We start from the raw sequence: 15,914 nt of genomic DNA, 5'->3' as shown, positions 1-15,914 counted from the left end.
ATAACGGGTTTCAAGGTGCGATGAGGCAAGGGAGGGGAAACAGAGGGAAGACAGAGACAGCGATCCTACTAGGCCAGGCGATATTGAGATTGCATAAGTGCAGGGGAGGGGGAAGGGGAGAAGTGCGGGGGAAAAGGGGAGGGGGCATTGCAGTACATAGGATAAAAGTAAATTAAATAATGACAATAAATAAGACAATAATAAAAGTGGGGCCAGCTGGTGGCAAGTGCAAGGGTAAGTGCAGACACCAGGTGTCAAGTGCTAGTAGGGGCTTAGGGATACAGAAACAGTCCCTGAGTGCTAGTATTGCCAGGGGGCAGTGCGGGTGTGCAACTGGCGGGGAGGGGGCCTTGGCCAGAGATAAGAGGTTAGCCAGGTAACCAGTGCAGTTTCAGATTCAGCCAGGAGATCAGCAGGGGTGAGGAGGAGAAAAATCATAAGCAAAGAGGAAGGTCTTGAGGTGCTTCCGGTACCGGAGATGGTTCTCCTCAAGTTTCAGAGAGACAGGGAGGCTGTTCCGGAGGGAGGCGATCTTCCACCAACTCACTGCTTGGAGAAGCGACTAACCCTGAGGGAGTTGGAGGCAGATGTGCGAAGAGGTCGAGAAGGAAGATATTTAGGAAGAGAGAGCTGAAGGTATTGAGGCCTCAGGCCCCCGAAGGCCTTGTGGACAATGCAGAGGGCTTTTAACTTAATCCTCGCAGCTACTGGGAGCCAGTGCAGAGATTCCATTCCTAGAGAGATACGACCCCTGGGCTTGAGGCCAAGGGCAAGTCTCACAGTCCTGTTATGGCTGAGTTGCAGAGTGCGGAGAGTAGAAGCAGGCAGATTTAGAAAGAGGCTGTTGCAGTAGTCTGGCCTAGAGAGAACCAAAGAGAACCAGAGCTCTGGAGACAGTGAGCTTCTGGGGGAAGGAGAGGAAAGGAAGAATACCTCTGAGGAGGTGCAGCTGGTAGTGTGACTTCTTAAAGACATCAGAGATGTGAAGAGAGAAGGAAAGTGTGGAGTCGAAGATGACCCCGAGGTTTTTAGACTCACATGTGGGAGCAGGAAGAGTGCCAAGAGAGGCCAGCCAGAGAGTGACAGGAAAGGAGGGAGCAGGTGTGCCAATGAGGAGAATCTCGGTCTTACTGGCATTAAGGCAGAGATAATTGGCGGGACACCACTCGTGGATGGCGGACAGACAATCAGAAAATTAGCTGAGTGTCATCCACATAGCACTGAAAGTTGGGGCAGATAGCGGAGATGCAGTGGGCAAGAAGTGCCAGGTATTGGTTGAACAGCCAGGGAGAGAAGTTAGACCCCAGGGGAACACCACAGGTAGAGATAGAGATAGAGGACAGGAAGGACCCAAGTTGGACCTGGGGGGTCGATCGGAGAGGAAGGAGGTCAGCCAAGCCAGGGCATGATCAGTTATACCCAGGTTATCACAGAGACCGTTGAGCAGGATGGCATGGTTGACCGTGTCAAAGGCAGAAGAAAGATCAAGTAAGATGAGGACACACAGGGCATTGGAAGCAAGGTCGGAACGCAGGTCTTCATGGATGTTCAGGAGAGCAGTTTCCGACTGATGGTCATGGGGACAACCAACAGATTCAGAGTGAAGATTAAGCTGGGAGATGGCCAGCCTTTCCAGGAGTTTGCCCCGAAAAGAGTGATGGAGATTGGACGATAGTTAGCCAGAGAGGAAGGATCAGCAGAAGGTTTCTCAAGAAGAGGGTGCACATGGGAGTGCTTTGGGAGGGAGGGGAATACTCCAGTGGCGAAGGAGTGCTTGCAGAAATCAGCCAGAGCAGGAGCCAGGGTGTCAATGTTGATGGTTTTGGAGGAACAGGGGTGAACCTGTTTTGACAAGACTTTCATATATCAGACTTGTCTAGAAAGCTCATCTGAGGAGAAAAGGGGAAAGGCAGAGAAGGAGGGAGGAGAGGTGACCGAAGAAGGGCCAGAGGAAGAGCAGGGTGTAGAGGGAGAAGGGGGAGAGGAAGAGAGAGAGAGGGTAGGATGTCCTGAGCTTTAGAGATGAAATGAGAAGCCAGGGCCGTGCAGAGGGCCTGGGGGGGGGGACAGGAGAGGTAGAGAGTGTGGCAGGATTGGCCAACTCCTTGCAGATTTTAAAGAGTTCGGCCGAGTTGTTAGATGCCGCGGAGACACAGGCTTGGATGAGGGCTCTCTTCTTGGTGCGGACAGAGAGCCTGTATTGCCTTTGGAGCAGATGGCAGGTCAGTTTGTCAGAGGATGTACCGGAAGAACGCCATTTCCTCTCAGCCACCCTGCACATGCGCTTAAGGGTGACCAGGTCAGAGTCGTACCAAGAGTTGCACTTGGCTTTGGGCTTCAAGCGGATCCTCATGACAGGGGCAAGAACATTGAGAGTATCAGATATAGCAGAGTAGAGCATGGAAAAGGCTGTGTCGGGGTGTGAGTCAGCCAAGGGGGGGGCGTGGATGAGAAAGCGGTGGCAAAGCCTCAACTGACGCACGTTTCAGGGGTTGGATAACCGAGAAGGTAGGTGGCAGTGCTGGAGTTGGCTTGGCCTGAGGGATAGAGAGGGTGAGATGGGAGGAAAGGAGAAAGTGGTCACTCCAGGAGAGAGGTGTGGGGAGAGGCATCAAAAGGGAAAGGTCTGAAGAGATCAGAACATCCAGAGTGTGCCCTGCAGAGCGAGTCAGGCCAGAGGGGAGAACAGAGAGAGAGAGATAGAGAGAGAGAGAGAGAGAGAGAGAGAGAGAGAGAGAGTCACAGAGGTCACAAAAGAGTCCAGTGGAAGGACAGGAAGCATCCAGGTGGATGTTGAAGTCTCCAAGAAGGAGGCTTAACTGGTGGTAAGTAAGCTTTATAGAGCATAATCAGAGCCTCTGAGTCTTGACATAGAATACAGATTTTAAACACATTCGTTATAGAAAGTCATGATTCTACTAAAGACTCTGAGGCGAAGGATTATTCTACCCGTTCAATCGCTAGATAGTGGTATGAATAATAACAAAATGTTTATCAATGTTGTGTTGATGCTATTGAATATGTCACTTATACTATGCGATTGCCCACCCGTCCTGGAAGAGCCGTTAATGTTTGGATTGTTCAGGCGTTTACCGGTTGGGGGGCAAGTTTCAGTTGTCGACCAGCTTCAGAAAGAGGAAGAAAGAAGGAAGTCGGAATAGTTTATTGTGGACTTTGAGAAACGTGATTGCACTAGAGGAATCACGTGGAAGAATAAAGCTATGACACACAAACTACACATTTCTCGTACGTTTTTCATGGATACTGTATTTCATTGTCAGTTTGATGCTTAATGAGTTTATTGTTGGCTGCTTGAAAAGTAACGAGTAGAACTGTGCATAATTCTTCGCCTCCGAGTCTTTAATAGAATCATGACTTTCTATAACGAATGTGTTGAAAATCTGTATTACATGAGATACATGAGTATAGTTGAGCTGGAAAGTATTTGACCAGATGCAAGTACTTCTGAAGGGCCAATAGTGCTGGGTACGAGTCAGTCAAGTGGCAGGTGTGCCTGGCTCTTCCTGCTGCCACTCACCCAATGGGAATATACAAGTTGACTTGGAATGGGAGGGGCTTCCTGTTACGCGGGAACACGTGACAGCCATTAGACCAGAGAGCCAGCCTAGAGAGGGAAGCACTGAATCCTGTCAGGGCAGATTCGGCTTCAGCGCAATCACATGCCAGCTGTGCATGACACATCCTTCTGAAAACAAACAACTGAATTTGGTAACATTAAAGCGGGAACGTTCACGAAACTCGGGTATATCTGAAAGGCCAGTCATGATGGGGAAGAGCAAGTCACGTGTCAGATGTGCCTGGCTCTGCCTTTCATCTTTCTGGTGATGAGACATGAGTATAATGGCATGAGCTAAATATATGGAGTTTGACCGAGTTCCAAGTGGCTTTGAAAGGCCAGCAGAGCTGGTGCAGAGTCAGTCGTACCTCGGGTATGCCTGACTCAGTCTTTTATCCTTTTCAGGGTGATACTCTGAGAATGGTTGAGGGGCATCTTATTAAAGGGTGAGGTATGATGAAATGGATGGGATGTGTGGGATGTGTAGAGAAAAGCTAGGCACATATGTGTGACTGACTCCGGCTTTCAGCTTGTTGGGGCTGATAAAAAAAAAAAGGACCATGCAGCTTGGTAATATTAACAACTTTTCTAGTAACTGCTAAAAGGCAATTCTGATTGTTTGGGCACTTCTTTATATTCAATTAACTTAATATTTGTGGGTTTTTAGTAAAATGATGTGCACATAAAACTGAAATGACCGAAAGCTCAGTTAAGAAATGTATTCATTTATAAAACATTTCACAATATAAAAGGTCAGTCCAACACGCCCATCCCTCTCGCCCTGGCTTTCTTTTGGTAAGACAGCTTGCTGTTTAACGTGTTCCTATGCTTGCTGTAGGGACCTGCATGTGAGCTAAGGGCCACAGATTAGAATGAGGGCAGGGATCACAGCCTTCCATTCTGTCGAGGGTGTTGAGAACCTTTCAGTTGGGTGATACTAACGCTGCTCAATGAAGGCGCACGTGGTGTAATCAGTTCCAGTTATCCATTAGGCCTATGTGCTGCACACAGCTCTGCACTAGGTCCTTAACCCTCTGAGCTATCCTGGTGGATTTGTTCCCATTTGAAAATAACGGTCATTTCTAAGAATTGGCATTACTGTACTTTCAAAAAGCATACTAAGAGCTGATTGGATACCTACGCCAGGCTTATGTTCCCATAGCATCAAGGGTCCCGCCCTTATATGCTACGGTTTTGTATATGCCAGGGCTCCCTTATTTATGATTCTGGCATTGGACCTTCATTTGAAAAGCCTCTATGCGAGGCAAGTGCTTATATACGGGGTCTGATTATGGCAGGGCTCGCAATATGCCATGTTTCCCATCGTGGCACAGCTTTGGCAATGCAATGCTTCTGATTATGCCCGTGCTTTTGTGATGGGACTGCTAAGTATGGCAGTACTAATATAATGATATGGTATGATTGGTTATTTATAACGCGCTTAATACCCAGAGATTTCTAAGTGTGGACCCAGGGATCAAACCTGTGTTGCTCCGCGTCCTCTTGCTTCCAAGGCGAGCACGTTGCTGCTCCGCTATCCTCCCGAGACAACCAGACTCTGGCTATGGCAGGATTCTGCAGTCAGGGCTGGATCCCGATGACCTGTCCTTTATTATGCCAGGTCTCCTGCTATGCCATTGATCTGTTGATGCAGAGGCTCTGTGTATGCCATGACTCTGGTAACGCCCACACTGAGGTAAGGCCGGGCCACTGGTAAGGCCGCTGCTCTGATAAGTCCAGTCTTCGGAGTATACAGGGCTGTTTTTGTGCAGCGTGTGTGTTTATGCGGGGCCCCTGTTCGGCCACTAACCCTACACAGAGCTGGGCGGGTGGCTCAGTGGACTAATGTATACGCTACCAGGTTGTGTGTTTGAAATCCCAGCAGATCCACTCAGCCGTTGGTCTGTCTGAGGTAAAACAAAATGAGTACCATTAAGTTAAGTACCAACAAACATCTGTTATCTGTCAATCAACAGAGCCAAGAGGTCCCTCTGGGGGTGAACGTGCGCTCTACAAATACACCTGTCATGCTATACTATTCATCCTGGGAGGGCTGATTACACCTGGGGTCCTATATTGCAAAGGTGTTTTATTGGGCAGGAGCTCTTTTCATGCCAGTATTTTCATTGTGCCAGGTCCATGTTTCTACCATAATTTCAGAGCAAGGCCTTCATTGTTGAGCTTTCTGAATTGCTCTGAGAGTAAAACCCTTTGGTTGTCAGCGCAGTGTACAGACTACGGGACTATTCTAGGCTCTACAGTGCGGCCATCTTACACTGCCACAAAGTTACTATCAAAGGAAATTATTTCTCTGCTATGAACGATTAATGACAGGATTGTATGCTATATTCACTGTGTGGCTGTCAATATTATCTCGGTGACAGTGTTTGATGGACGATTCTCTTACTTCACTGTAGGGTGCAGGCGCCCCCCCCCCCCCCACACAGAGGAAACTCTTACTTTACATCCGCTACCATACAGTGGTGTCAAATAGCAAATATAGTATATTAATTACTATTATGTAAGAGCTGATAATTGACCTTATGGGAGACAGTGTCAGCCTTATGGTATCCAAAAATACTGTACAAATTTAAATGAGTTTTAAGTACATTAGAGCGAGGATTTCTTACACACACTACAGTTCACACGCCTTCGAGGATAAATAGGGGATGTGGATAAATCTCGTGCACTCCCCCAGCGAAAACACAGCCTATCGTCCCTTTTTAAGGTGAATTGGGCAATGTCCTTTTGAGGATGTCTATTACCTTGTTCACACCCCCCACCTTTAGTTTGAGTGTTCTCGTAACGCTTACTGGGCCTAGTTCTCTGTTTCTTCTTCTTCTCCTTAGGGTGAGCTCCCTTCTTATCTCCAACCCTTAATACCTCCACACCTGGGGCTGACTTATTTTCCTTGATTGACAATTTTGCCACACACTGCAATGTGTGCTCAATCCTTTTTGCAATACTAATAACTTCCTCCAAATTTGGGTCATCCTTCAACCAAATTTCCTCACGTATTTTATCATTTGAACAGTGAATCATAAATTGATCCCTTATGTGTTCCTCCAACCCACCACCAAATTTACAGTTCAGGGATAAATGCCTCAAAGCAGTTATATAATCTTCAACAGATTCTCCCTCATGTTGGCATCTCATGCCAAAATGATATCGTGTTAATACACTACTAGTTTTTGATTCAAAATGTTTATCAAATTTGATCAGCGCCTGGTCACAGTCATTAGCTCCCTCTTCCAAATCTAATTCAGCAACATCAGGGAGTGTGTCATATATCCTCTGACCTTCATAACCCAAGAAATGCATCAACATAGCCACTTTCCGCTCTACAGACATCCCATTTCCACATGTAGCCTTAACATAATGCAGAAAACCTTTCTTCCAAGGAGCCCACTTAATTTTTGGTGGACCCGGAGTGGGCATGGGCATAAGCACTTGCGGACCCGAGACTCCAGACAGAGCCATGTTTTCCGCCCCTGATACGCTGTGAAACAACAGTAATTTTCACCCAAACTGTGAATGCAGTCCCACAACACAACAGCAGCTGACTACATGCGGCAAACGGATGATGCAGTTTCTCTTCCCTTTTTTTTTTTTCTTTCTCTTTTATGCCAAATCAAGAACTTCCAAGTCACAAATAGATATCACCATGTGGTCAAACACCCATGGCATTCAATGTATGTTAATCCAAATATGTTAATCCAAATACAGCAGGCTGTGGGCTCAATTGAGAGTCAAATCCTCTTCACCAACCATCAATATCTGCGTGGTGAGCGCTCACACTCTCTCACCTGTAGCAGTTGCTAGGAGTACTTGCCTGATTCGCCTTCCCACAAGGGGCCCTGGGCGAGCAAATAAAAAGAGGGGCGGCACCACAGCCGCGCTCACGCTACGAGAAGAAGCACACGACCAAATGAATGCTCTGCTTCCGCGTCGTCGGCAATCAACAAACAATGCGTGACATGTCCCGTGATGAGGCACAGCGATCATGCGCACTGCCCAAACTTAGTAGTGGGGGCTGAACTTTCACCTCTCCATCGACGACGCCGCGGAGGTGCGGCTCTGACTCCAGGCAGCCCTCCGACTCACCGGCACTCGGCGGAGACGCTTAGGATGGGGCTCTGCCTCCAGGCAGCCCTCCAATCCCCGTGGTGCGGCTCCGCCTCCAGGCAGCCCTCCGACTCACCGGCACTCGGCGGAGACGCTTATGATGGGGCTCCACCTCCAGGCAGCCCTCCGATCAACGACACCCATAGGGATCAGTCCGTCACTGTGCCGCGAACACGCTCCGCAGCCCAAACGCTACTCGAGAGGCGAGTACACTTCGATGAGGCACGCAACAGGCACCCAGCAGTGTCAGTAGTGCTCGGCACTGCGCACTCGAGCGCCCCGGATAGCAATGAATCACTTTCGTGGTGATGACGCTGCAAACTACGTATCCAAAATGGATCGCCTCCTGTGTGTCCCACCTGGGTGCCAACTCCAACTGCTCTTCACCAAACACGGCCTCCTGATGCTGCTGGGGGTCTCGGTCTCAGCAGGGATCGCGTCATATCCCATCCTCGTCGCCATTGTAAAAGAACTCACGAGACCAGGTATGTTAAAGACAATATATATGTCTTTATTAAAGCAGCATACCAAAAGACCCCCAACCCAGGCAACATCCAGCATATAACTGACAAAACCTAAGCAACAACATAATGAAAGAACAGCATTCCAGAATGGATGGGTAAGAAGGGATCCATTCTAGAATGGCACAGTAGCAAGCCTAACCTATCAAAGCACTAACATGGACTGAAGCAGTAACCACAGCAACAAGCAAAACAATTATGTACATAAATTTATGACATTGTAGTCTGGTTACCCAACCTGCCACTCTCCTTGAAACTTTGTCAAGACCTTTGTTTCCAAAAATCGACTTAAGTGGTCTGTGATCAGTTCTTAGGATAAATTCCTGGCCCCAGACAAAATTCTTCATTTTTTCTATGCCCCAATCGCACGCCAAAGCCTCCTTTTCCAACACAGAATAATTCATTTCTGCACCTCTCAACATGCGAGATGCGTGCATCACAACCATCTCCGTGCCATCAACATCTGGCTGCAACATCACCACTCCTATGCCTGTGTCGCTAGCATCCACAGACAGAATCGTTTTCTTCCTCGTGTCAAACATCGATAAGGGTTTTGCCATATCAATTTTTCTTTTCATCTCTTGAAATTCTTTTTCACATTCATTGCTCCATACAAATTAATTACCTTTCCTCAGCAATGCCCTTAAACTAGTTATGCAAACGGCATAATTTTCAAAAAAAAAAATATATATATATTGAAAAGGTGGGAGTTGAAAAAAGAAGTTACAAAATGTTTTCAGGAAAGGATGGGAAGAATAGGAATACTTCAACTAAAATCAATATAATCCAAGCAGATTTATAAAACGTAATCCTGGAGAGAAGTAATATAAAATGTAAGGGTACTTAATCCAAAAATAGGACATATTACGCAAATGTTTCATTACTGTACAAGTATGTAATTAGCCGTATTAAGATTGGTTATCCAAATACGTTTTAATTGTTTTCGCTTTTTCTTAATAGCATGTACCTATGGGCAGTCAAGAGAGAAACCTACAATTGTAAATTAAATGTGTACATGAATAAAGTGAAGTCACAGGACACACTGGGTTTATTTATCTAACAGATCTGCTAATAACCTTGAAATTGATGTTGTCACGTTACCTAATTACGTTTTTTGCAACATTGGCATTGCTGGGCGATAGAAGATCGGGAGATAAGAAACCGTCCATACCATGGACTTTCTTGGAGTACATTTTGAGTAACCGATCTATAATGATTTAATCCCTTAAATAATAGACTGCCAGTAAATAATCAATGCATGGTTCTCTTTTTTCCAAATTCTGCTTTGTTCATGTATGATCTTTCAGAATGTAAATAGCCCTGAAGAAGCTCACAGTGGGTGAACTATGAGGCTAGGGCCTAATATGGGAAACAGGTGTTGGTATATTGCATGTTTCTTAGAATGGCAAAAGTAAGTCCAATTTACTGCTCTTTGCCTTGAGCAGGACCTTCTTAAGTTTCGAAAAAGCCTCAAAAGGCCTTCCTCTTCTCCTCTTCCTTCACTCCCTCTCTCCCCTGCTAATCACACAGTAGCTTGACTGAAGTGCCGGGCCCTCATGCATCCTCGGGGCCCTGACCTCCCACTTCTTCTTCTCTGCTCCTGTCCATCCTCTGCACTTGCTTCGGCTCACCCTCCCCTTGGAGGTTGCACTTACCCTTTCTTCATAGCACTTAACCCTATGCTCACCATGAGCACCACAGCACCTATCCCATATCCCTCTCCCCTCTGCACTTGCACGTTCTGGACACTCACAAGGCATAGTAGGTTCATCTTCCCCTCCCCACTATCTTCTTTGGTTTATTTAATTAACTTAATTATTTATTATTGTTGTAATGACACTTTCTACCATCCCTTGTCCCCTCCCTATTGGCCTGTGGGCGCTTTGAAACAGTACTTGCCTCCTGTATAAGCGCCTAACAAGTGACCAATCAATAAAATAAAAGAAATGTAAACATTCTTTGCATTGTTTTTTGTTCTGAATAGTACAGTGCAATTAATGACGCACAGCAATTCATCTAAGCCCAACGGAGGGCATTGCCAGGTTAGCAAAGTTATGTATCTGAGTTTATCGGCTTGTAACCTTTTCATTGAAACTGGAATTATATAGGCGATACATTTTATTTTTACCAAAAAGTGACCAACTGTATGTTTTCTTGTGGTGCATTAATTTGAGGACGTGTTTTAAAAAAAAAAAATAGTTTGGTACTAGTAAAAATGAAACAATCACATTTTTTGAGCCATGAAAAAAAGTGTCCAGTTTTGACTGGCTTCCGAGATGGGAAAGCGCTGAGGATTTGGCACAGTTTTGTGACTAGATGACTTTATTTCTTTGTTGCTTTTTTTCATTCAGAACCGCCTCCCACTGACAACGTCACAAAAACCTGGTGCTCGACACTCTGCAACATCCTAACTTCCTCATTGCCTATGTTTTGGGTGAAGGACATAACCAGCTCTGAGGCTTCCTGATTTGCTGCAGCTGCCAACTCACATTGCCCAGACTCGATCCATTGTGGAAAGTACGCCTACCTATGTGGACATGCTGGAACAGGGCACCCCCTACACCAGTGGTCTTCACACTTTTTAGGACTGGGACCCCCCATGAGCAAAATGTGGGCAGATCAGGCCCCCTCAAAAATGGCACATGGACAGTTAGTCCAAATGGCTTTGAACTATCGTGCACCGTCACCGCACCCTACTCCCAGTATAGTCCCTGGGCTCCCCCACCTGCTCCCATCACAGTCTCTGGGCTCCTTCATCCCACTCTTACCCAGTCCCTGGGCTCCCCCACCTGCTCCCATCACAGTCTCTGGGCTCCCTCATCCCACTCTTACCCAGTCCCTGGGCTCCCCCACCTGCTCCCATCACAGTCTCTGGGCTCCTTCATCCCACTCTTACCCAGTCCCTGGGCTCCCCCACCTGCTCCCATCACAGTCTCTGGGCTCCTTCATCCCACTCTTACCCAGTCCCTGGGCTCCCCCACCTGCTCCCATCACAGTCTCTGGGCTCCTTCATCCCACTCTTACCCAGTCCTTGGACTCTCCCCAACCTACCACACACACTGGGCTCCTTCATCCCACTCTTACCCAGTCCCTGGGCTCCCCCACCTGCTCCCATCACAGTCTCTGGGCTCCTTCATCCCACTCTTACCCAGTCCTTGGACTCTCCCCAACCTACCACACACACTGGGCTCCTTCATCCCACTCTTACCCAGTCCCTGGGCTCCCCCACCTGCTCCCATCACAGTCTCTGGGCTCCTTCATCCCACTCTTACCCAGTCCTTGGACTCTCCCCAACCTACCACACACACTGGGCTCCTTCATCCCACTCTTACCCAGTCCCTGGGCTCCCCCACCTGCTCCCATCACAGTCTCTGGGCTCCTTCATCCCACTCTTACCCAGTCCTTGGACTCTCCCCAACCTACCACACACACTGGGCTCCTTCATCCCACTCTTACCCAGTCCCTGGGCTCCCCCACCTGCTCCCATCACAGTCTCTGGGCTCCTTCATCCCACTCTTACCCAGTCCCTGGGCTCCCCCACCTGCTCCCATCACAGTCTCTGGGCTCCTTCATCCCACTCTTACCCAGTCCCTGGACTCTCCCCAACCTACCACACACACTGGGCTACCCCCACTCTGCTCCCACCACTATCCCATTGCTCCTGCACACCCTGCTCCCAGCACAGTCCCAGGGCCAGTGGCGGCTGGTGAATTTTTTAAGTGGAGGGGCATAAATATTTCCCCCAGATATGCCATGGTGACGGAATGCAGCGAGGCAGCCCGAACCAATCAAGGGGAGTTCAGGGGCTTTACCGCCCTGGAATTCTTTTCAAAATAATGGGTTAAAATGTTGTATTTTATAGCATACTTTAAAATAAAATGGGTAAAAAGCCAGACAGTTTGCAATTGGCGCTGGGGGGACCAGGAGGCAGGCATGATATGTTTTTAACTGGACATCTATGATAGATATCCAGTAAAGAAATACCATCCCTGTCCCCTGGGCTCCACAGCCCCTCAGAAGGAGAGCTTCCCCCACCCCTGCCAAAATCAGCTGCACAGACCAACACAAAAACACACACACACCCACAGAGCACAGAGCAATCACTCTATCATTCACACGAGCACACATCACCATATACTCAATCATAACAGGGGCCTGCGCGGGTCTGCGTGTGGGTGCTGAAACGCCTCACTTCAGGCTGCTCTGTAGTAGCTCCCCCTCGCACATACAGACATGCAGTTCCCTAGCCAGCATTTCTTCCAATGAGCCATGCAAGGCTGGCGAAGAAAAACTCCCCCAGCCTTGCAAGGCTCATTGAGCATGTGAGGCTGAGGGAACCAAACTGCAATGCCCGAACCAAAAATGCAAAATGCTAGTGTGGGCCAGTTTTTTGAGTCAAAATGGGCCACTTTTTTTGGCCAATGAGGGACAGTTTGATAAGTTACTTCACTATGCAGCCGTTGTTGCTGAATACATATTCTTTAAATATCACAATTTGCTTACATTTTAGCAAAAAACACCCCCTTGGGTACTAGTCAAACAGTCTGTCACTAAAGCATTTGCAACTGTGGGCCACTTTTTCATTGTTGCCCGAGACAGTGTTATGCTCTAGTCCGACCCTGTGAGCTGCACCTGCCAATTTCCAGGCTGGTCTCTCGCGCTCCCCCTGGAATGCCACCATGCCCCACTGGGGGGGGGGGGGCGCCCCACAGTTTGCAGACCTCTTCCCTACACCATGATACGTTGGGGCACTTGACTTATCTCCCCTCTGCCACATTAACCCCCTGCCACACCAGCTCAGAGGAGTCTTTCAAGGGCTCCCCCGAGCTGGTGTGGTGAAGGCACCCTATTAAAAATAAAAGCGCCCCTCTCTCGTGCTGGAGCCGGGCGCTCCAGCACAAGAGCGTGGCACTTTTCATTTGAATAGCGTACCGCTGCTACACCAGCAGGGGCCAGCCCTTCAGAGGCCGCCCTCTGCTGGTGTAACAGCAGTGCTCAAATTAAGGGATAAGCGCCCTGCTCCAGCACGGGAGCAGGGTGCTTTCCTTTTCAATAGAGCGCTGGTGTGGCAACGGCGCCAGCTGAACCCCAAATTTGGTACTGCGCCCCAACCCTCCCGTCGCCTTGACGGTGAGGGGATGCCAAATTTAGTTTGGTCCAGGCGTTGCCAGGGCGAAGGCCGGCCCTGTCTCTGATAGCCCCCGTCTCCTGTGCAGATGTGTGGAAAGCTGGAGACAGCACCTCTTCTATAACACGCCACACGCACCACCACCGACCATGCGACTGGTGACCTCCCTCGCACTTGGGAGGACTCACTGCAAACACCAACAATTGATGGATGGAATGCTTTGGATTAATCACTGCCACTGGCAATTGCTTGACTTGTGACACTACAGAAGTGGACCAATAGTATGGACGTCATATGTGGGCCTGCCACCAAGGGGAGAAGTCCAGTCCCAACTGGTAGCCCTCGATGACTCTGCGCAGGAACAGAAGCAACCCCAGAAAGGTTTCATCTTTCTATCCACCAGCTGTTGATGTTTATAGCAAATGCACCGTTGTGGGAGTGTTGGTGACCTGAAATGGTGCCCCTTCTCAGTGTGCCAAGGGAATTAAGCTATACCTCACTGGTGAGGGGGGTGCAAAGCGTAACGGTGTCTGGTGTTGCTGGTGTTCCGTGGCAGCTGGGAGGTGGCCGGGTATTTTGGGCTGCGCTGCACTCATTGCAAAACAAAACACAAGCATTGTCCTCCTTGTGTAATGGTGCATTCAGGGTAAACCATCGTGAAACGGAAGCAGTGCAGAGCAAGTGGATATGATTATTCTTTTCACCCATCACTTTTTGGTGTTTCCAGCAAAGTGCCACATTTGGTGCTGGGGGCTGCAATATTTCAGTCCTGGCCCCAGAGCAAGCAGCTGCCTGGTGCACACAGCCGGGACTGTCAAAAAATTCCTCTGAATTGGGGTGAAAGGTACGACTAGTGGCCAGAGAGAAAGTGCAATAGCTATTCAGCTTCCTAACTGGGCTCAGGGAATTGGGGCGGAAACGGGAGCAGGGCTATCTGGAGATGTCTCAAGGCTGGTGGGGGCCCATTTGCTTTTGATGTTTGGGGCACCCCTTGACTTACATATTGTAAAAATAGGCCAAGGCACCTGTGGAGTGCTTAAATCAATTATGAAGTCAAAATAATGCAGCAAGGTGGTTAAAAGCTGCAGATTAGAAGTAGGTTTCTGTGTCATACGACTAAAAGCTGAAAGGCTCAGATGCCATCTCTATGTGGGGAGAGCGACAGAGCAATGGGTTTAGCCCAGCCACTCTCCACTTGCACTGATGCCCTGGAACCCCTCTGCACTTGAGGAGAACCATCTCCGGTTCCGGAAGCACCTCAAAACCTTCCTCTTTGCTTCTGCTTTCTCTCTCCCTCTCCCCTGCTGAACAGCAATTTAATTCTTCACTGAAACTGCACTGATCCTGCAACTGGACCACTCTAAACGGCCTCGGTCCTGTGGCCCAGCCACTCTCCACTTGCACTGATGCGCTGGAACCTCTCTGCACTGCGGGACTGTCTCTGTATCCCTACAGCCCCCCCTTCCCCAGCACTTGTTCTGCACTTACCTTGCACTTGCCACCAGCTGGCCCTATTTATTTATTACTTTACGCCACTTACCTGTACTGCACTTCCCCCCCTCCCCTTGCCCTTGCACTTTTCCCCCTCCCCCACCCCTGCACTTGCGCGATCTGAATGACACCTGGCCTAGTAGGATCGTTGTCTGTCTCCCCTTGTTCCTCCCCTTCCTGCCTCGTCGCGCCTTGAAACACCTGTGTATAGGCGCGTTACAAATACCATATCATATCATATCATTGGCCCCAGTCACTATCCGCTTTCAAAATTGTTATCTAGCCCCTGCCGGGCTGACCAACAGAGCCATGGCCAGATAGAACAGGGTACAGACGTTAAACGGCACCTGGGCTTCGCTGTTAGCAAAGGCGCTGCAATTAGTAACATTAAACATTTCACTGTTAGCACCTGCATTTATAGGCATGCATTTTTAGGTAATTGAAATCGTGATGTGGGCTTAGCACTTGGATGCCAGGGGAGTGATTACAAGGGAAGTGGTGACATGAGACATCGCATTCTCACAGCAGTCCTTAAGTGTGACGTTTCAGAAACGAAGGCGAGAGGTAGCTGCTTGCAACATTGAAGCTTCACCAGAATAGTCTCATTCGAATGTGGAAAGATGTTAGATGCCCCCACACAAGTAAGTTTGCCCCTCCTCCAGCCTCTGAAGGTAGCACCTCTCCCAACATTTGAAGTGTTTGCCCCCCCTAAACTTTTAGCCTTTGTGCACCTCTGATGCCATGACCCCACCCCTTAATGAAGTGACCCACAGGGCTGCTATGATTAGCGGTCGGGCTGCGCACACACTTCCATATAACACTTTCACCCATGCGTTCATCAAAAGCCCCCGCGCAGCCACGGGGGACCGGATGGCCCTTCCGACACGTAGACATGCAGCCTGACAGGAGAGCACGCCTCTCCTATCAGCCAGCGTGTTCAGGCTCAGCAACGTGAACACACAGACTGACAGGAGAGGAGTCTTCTCTTGTCATTCAGCAGGTCTACGCTGTCAGCTGAATAACGGGGAGGCAGCAGAGCTCACTTCTGAGCCCTGCGGTCTCCCATTGTTTT

The sequence above is a fragment of the Ambystoma mexicanum genome, chromosome 2p (assembly GCF_040938575.1).
Source record: "Ambystoma mexicanum isolate Mex_15411 chromosome 2p, UKY_AmexF1_1, whole genome shotgun sequence".
Lineage (NCBI taxonomy): Eukaryota > Metazoa > Chordata > Amphibia > Caudata > Ambystomatidae > Ambystoma > Ambystoma mexicanum.
This window is presented reverse-complemented; position numbering follows the sequence as displayed.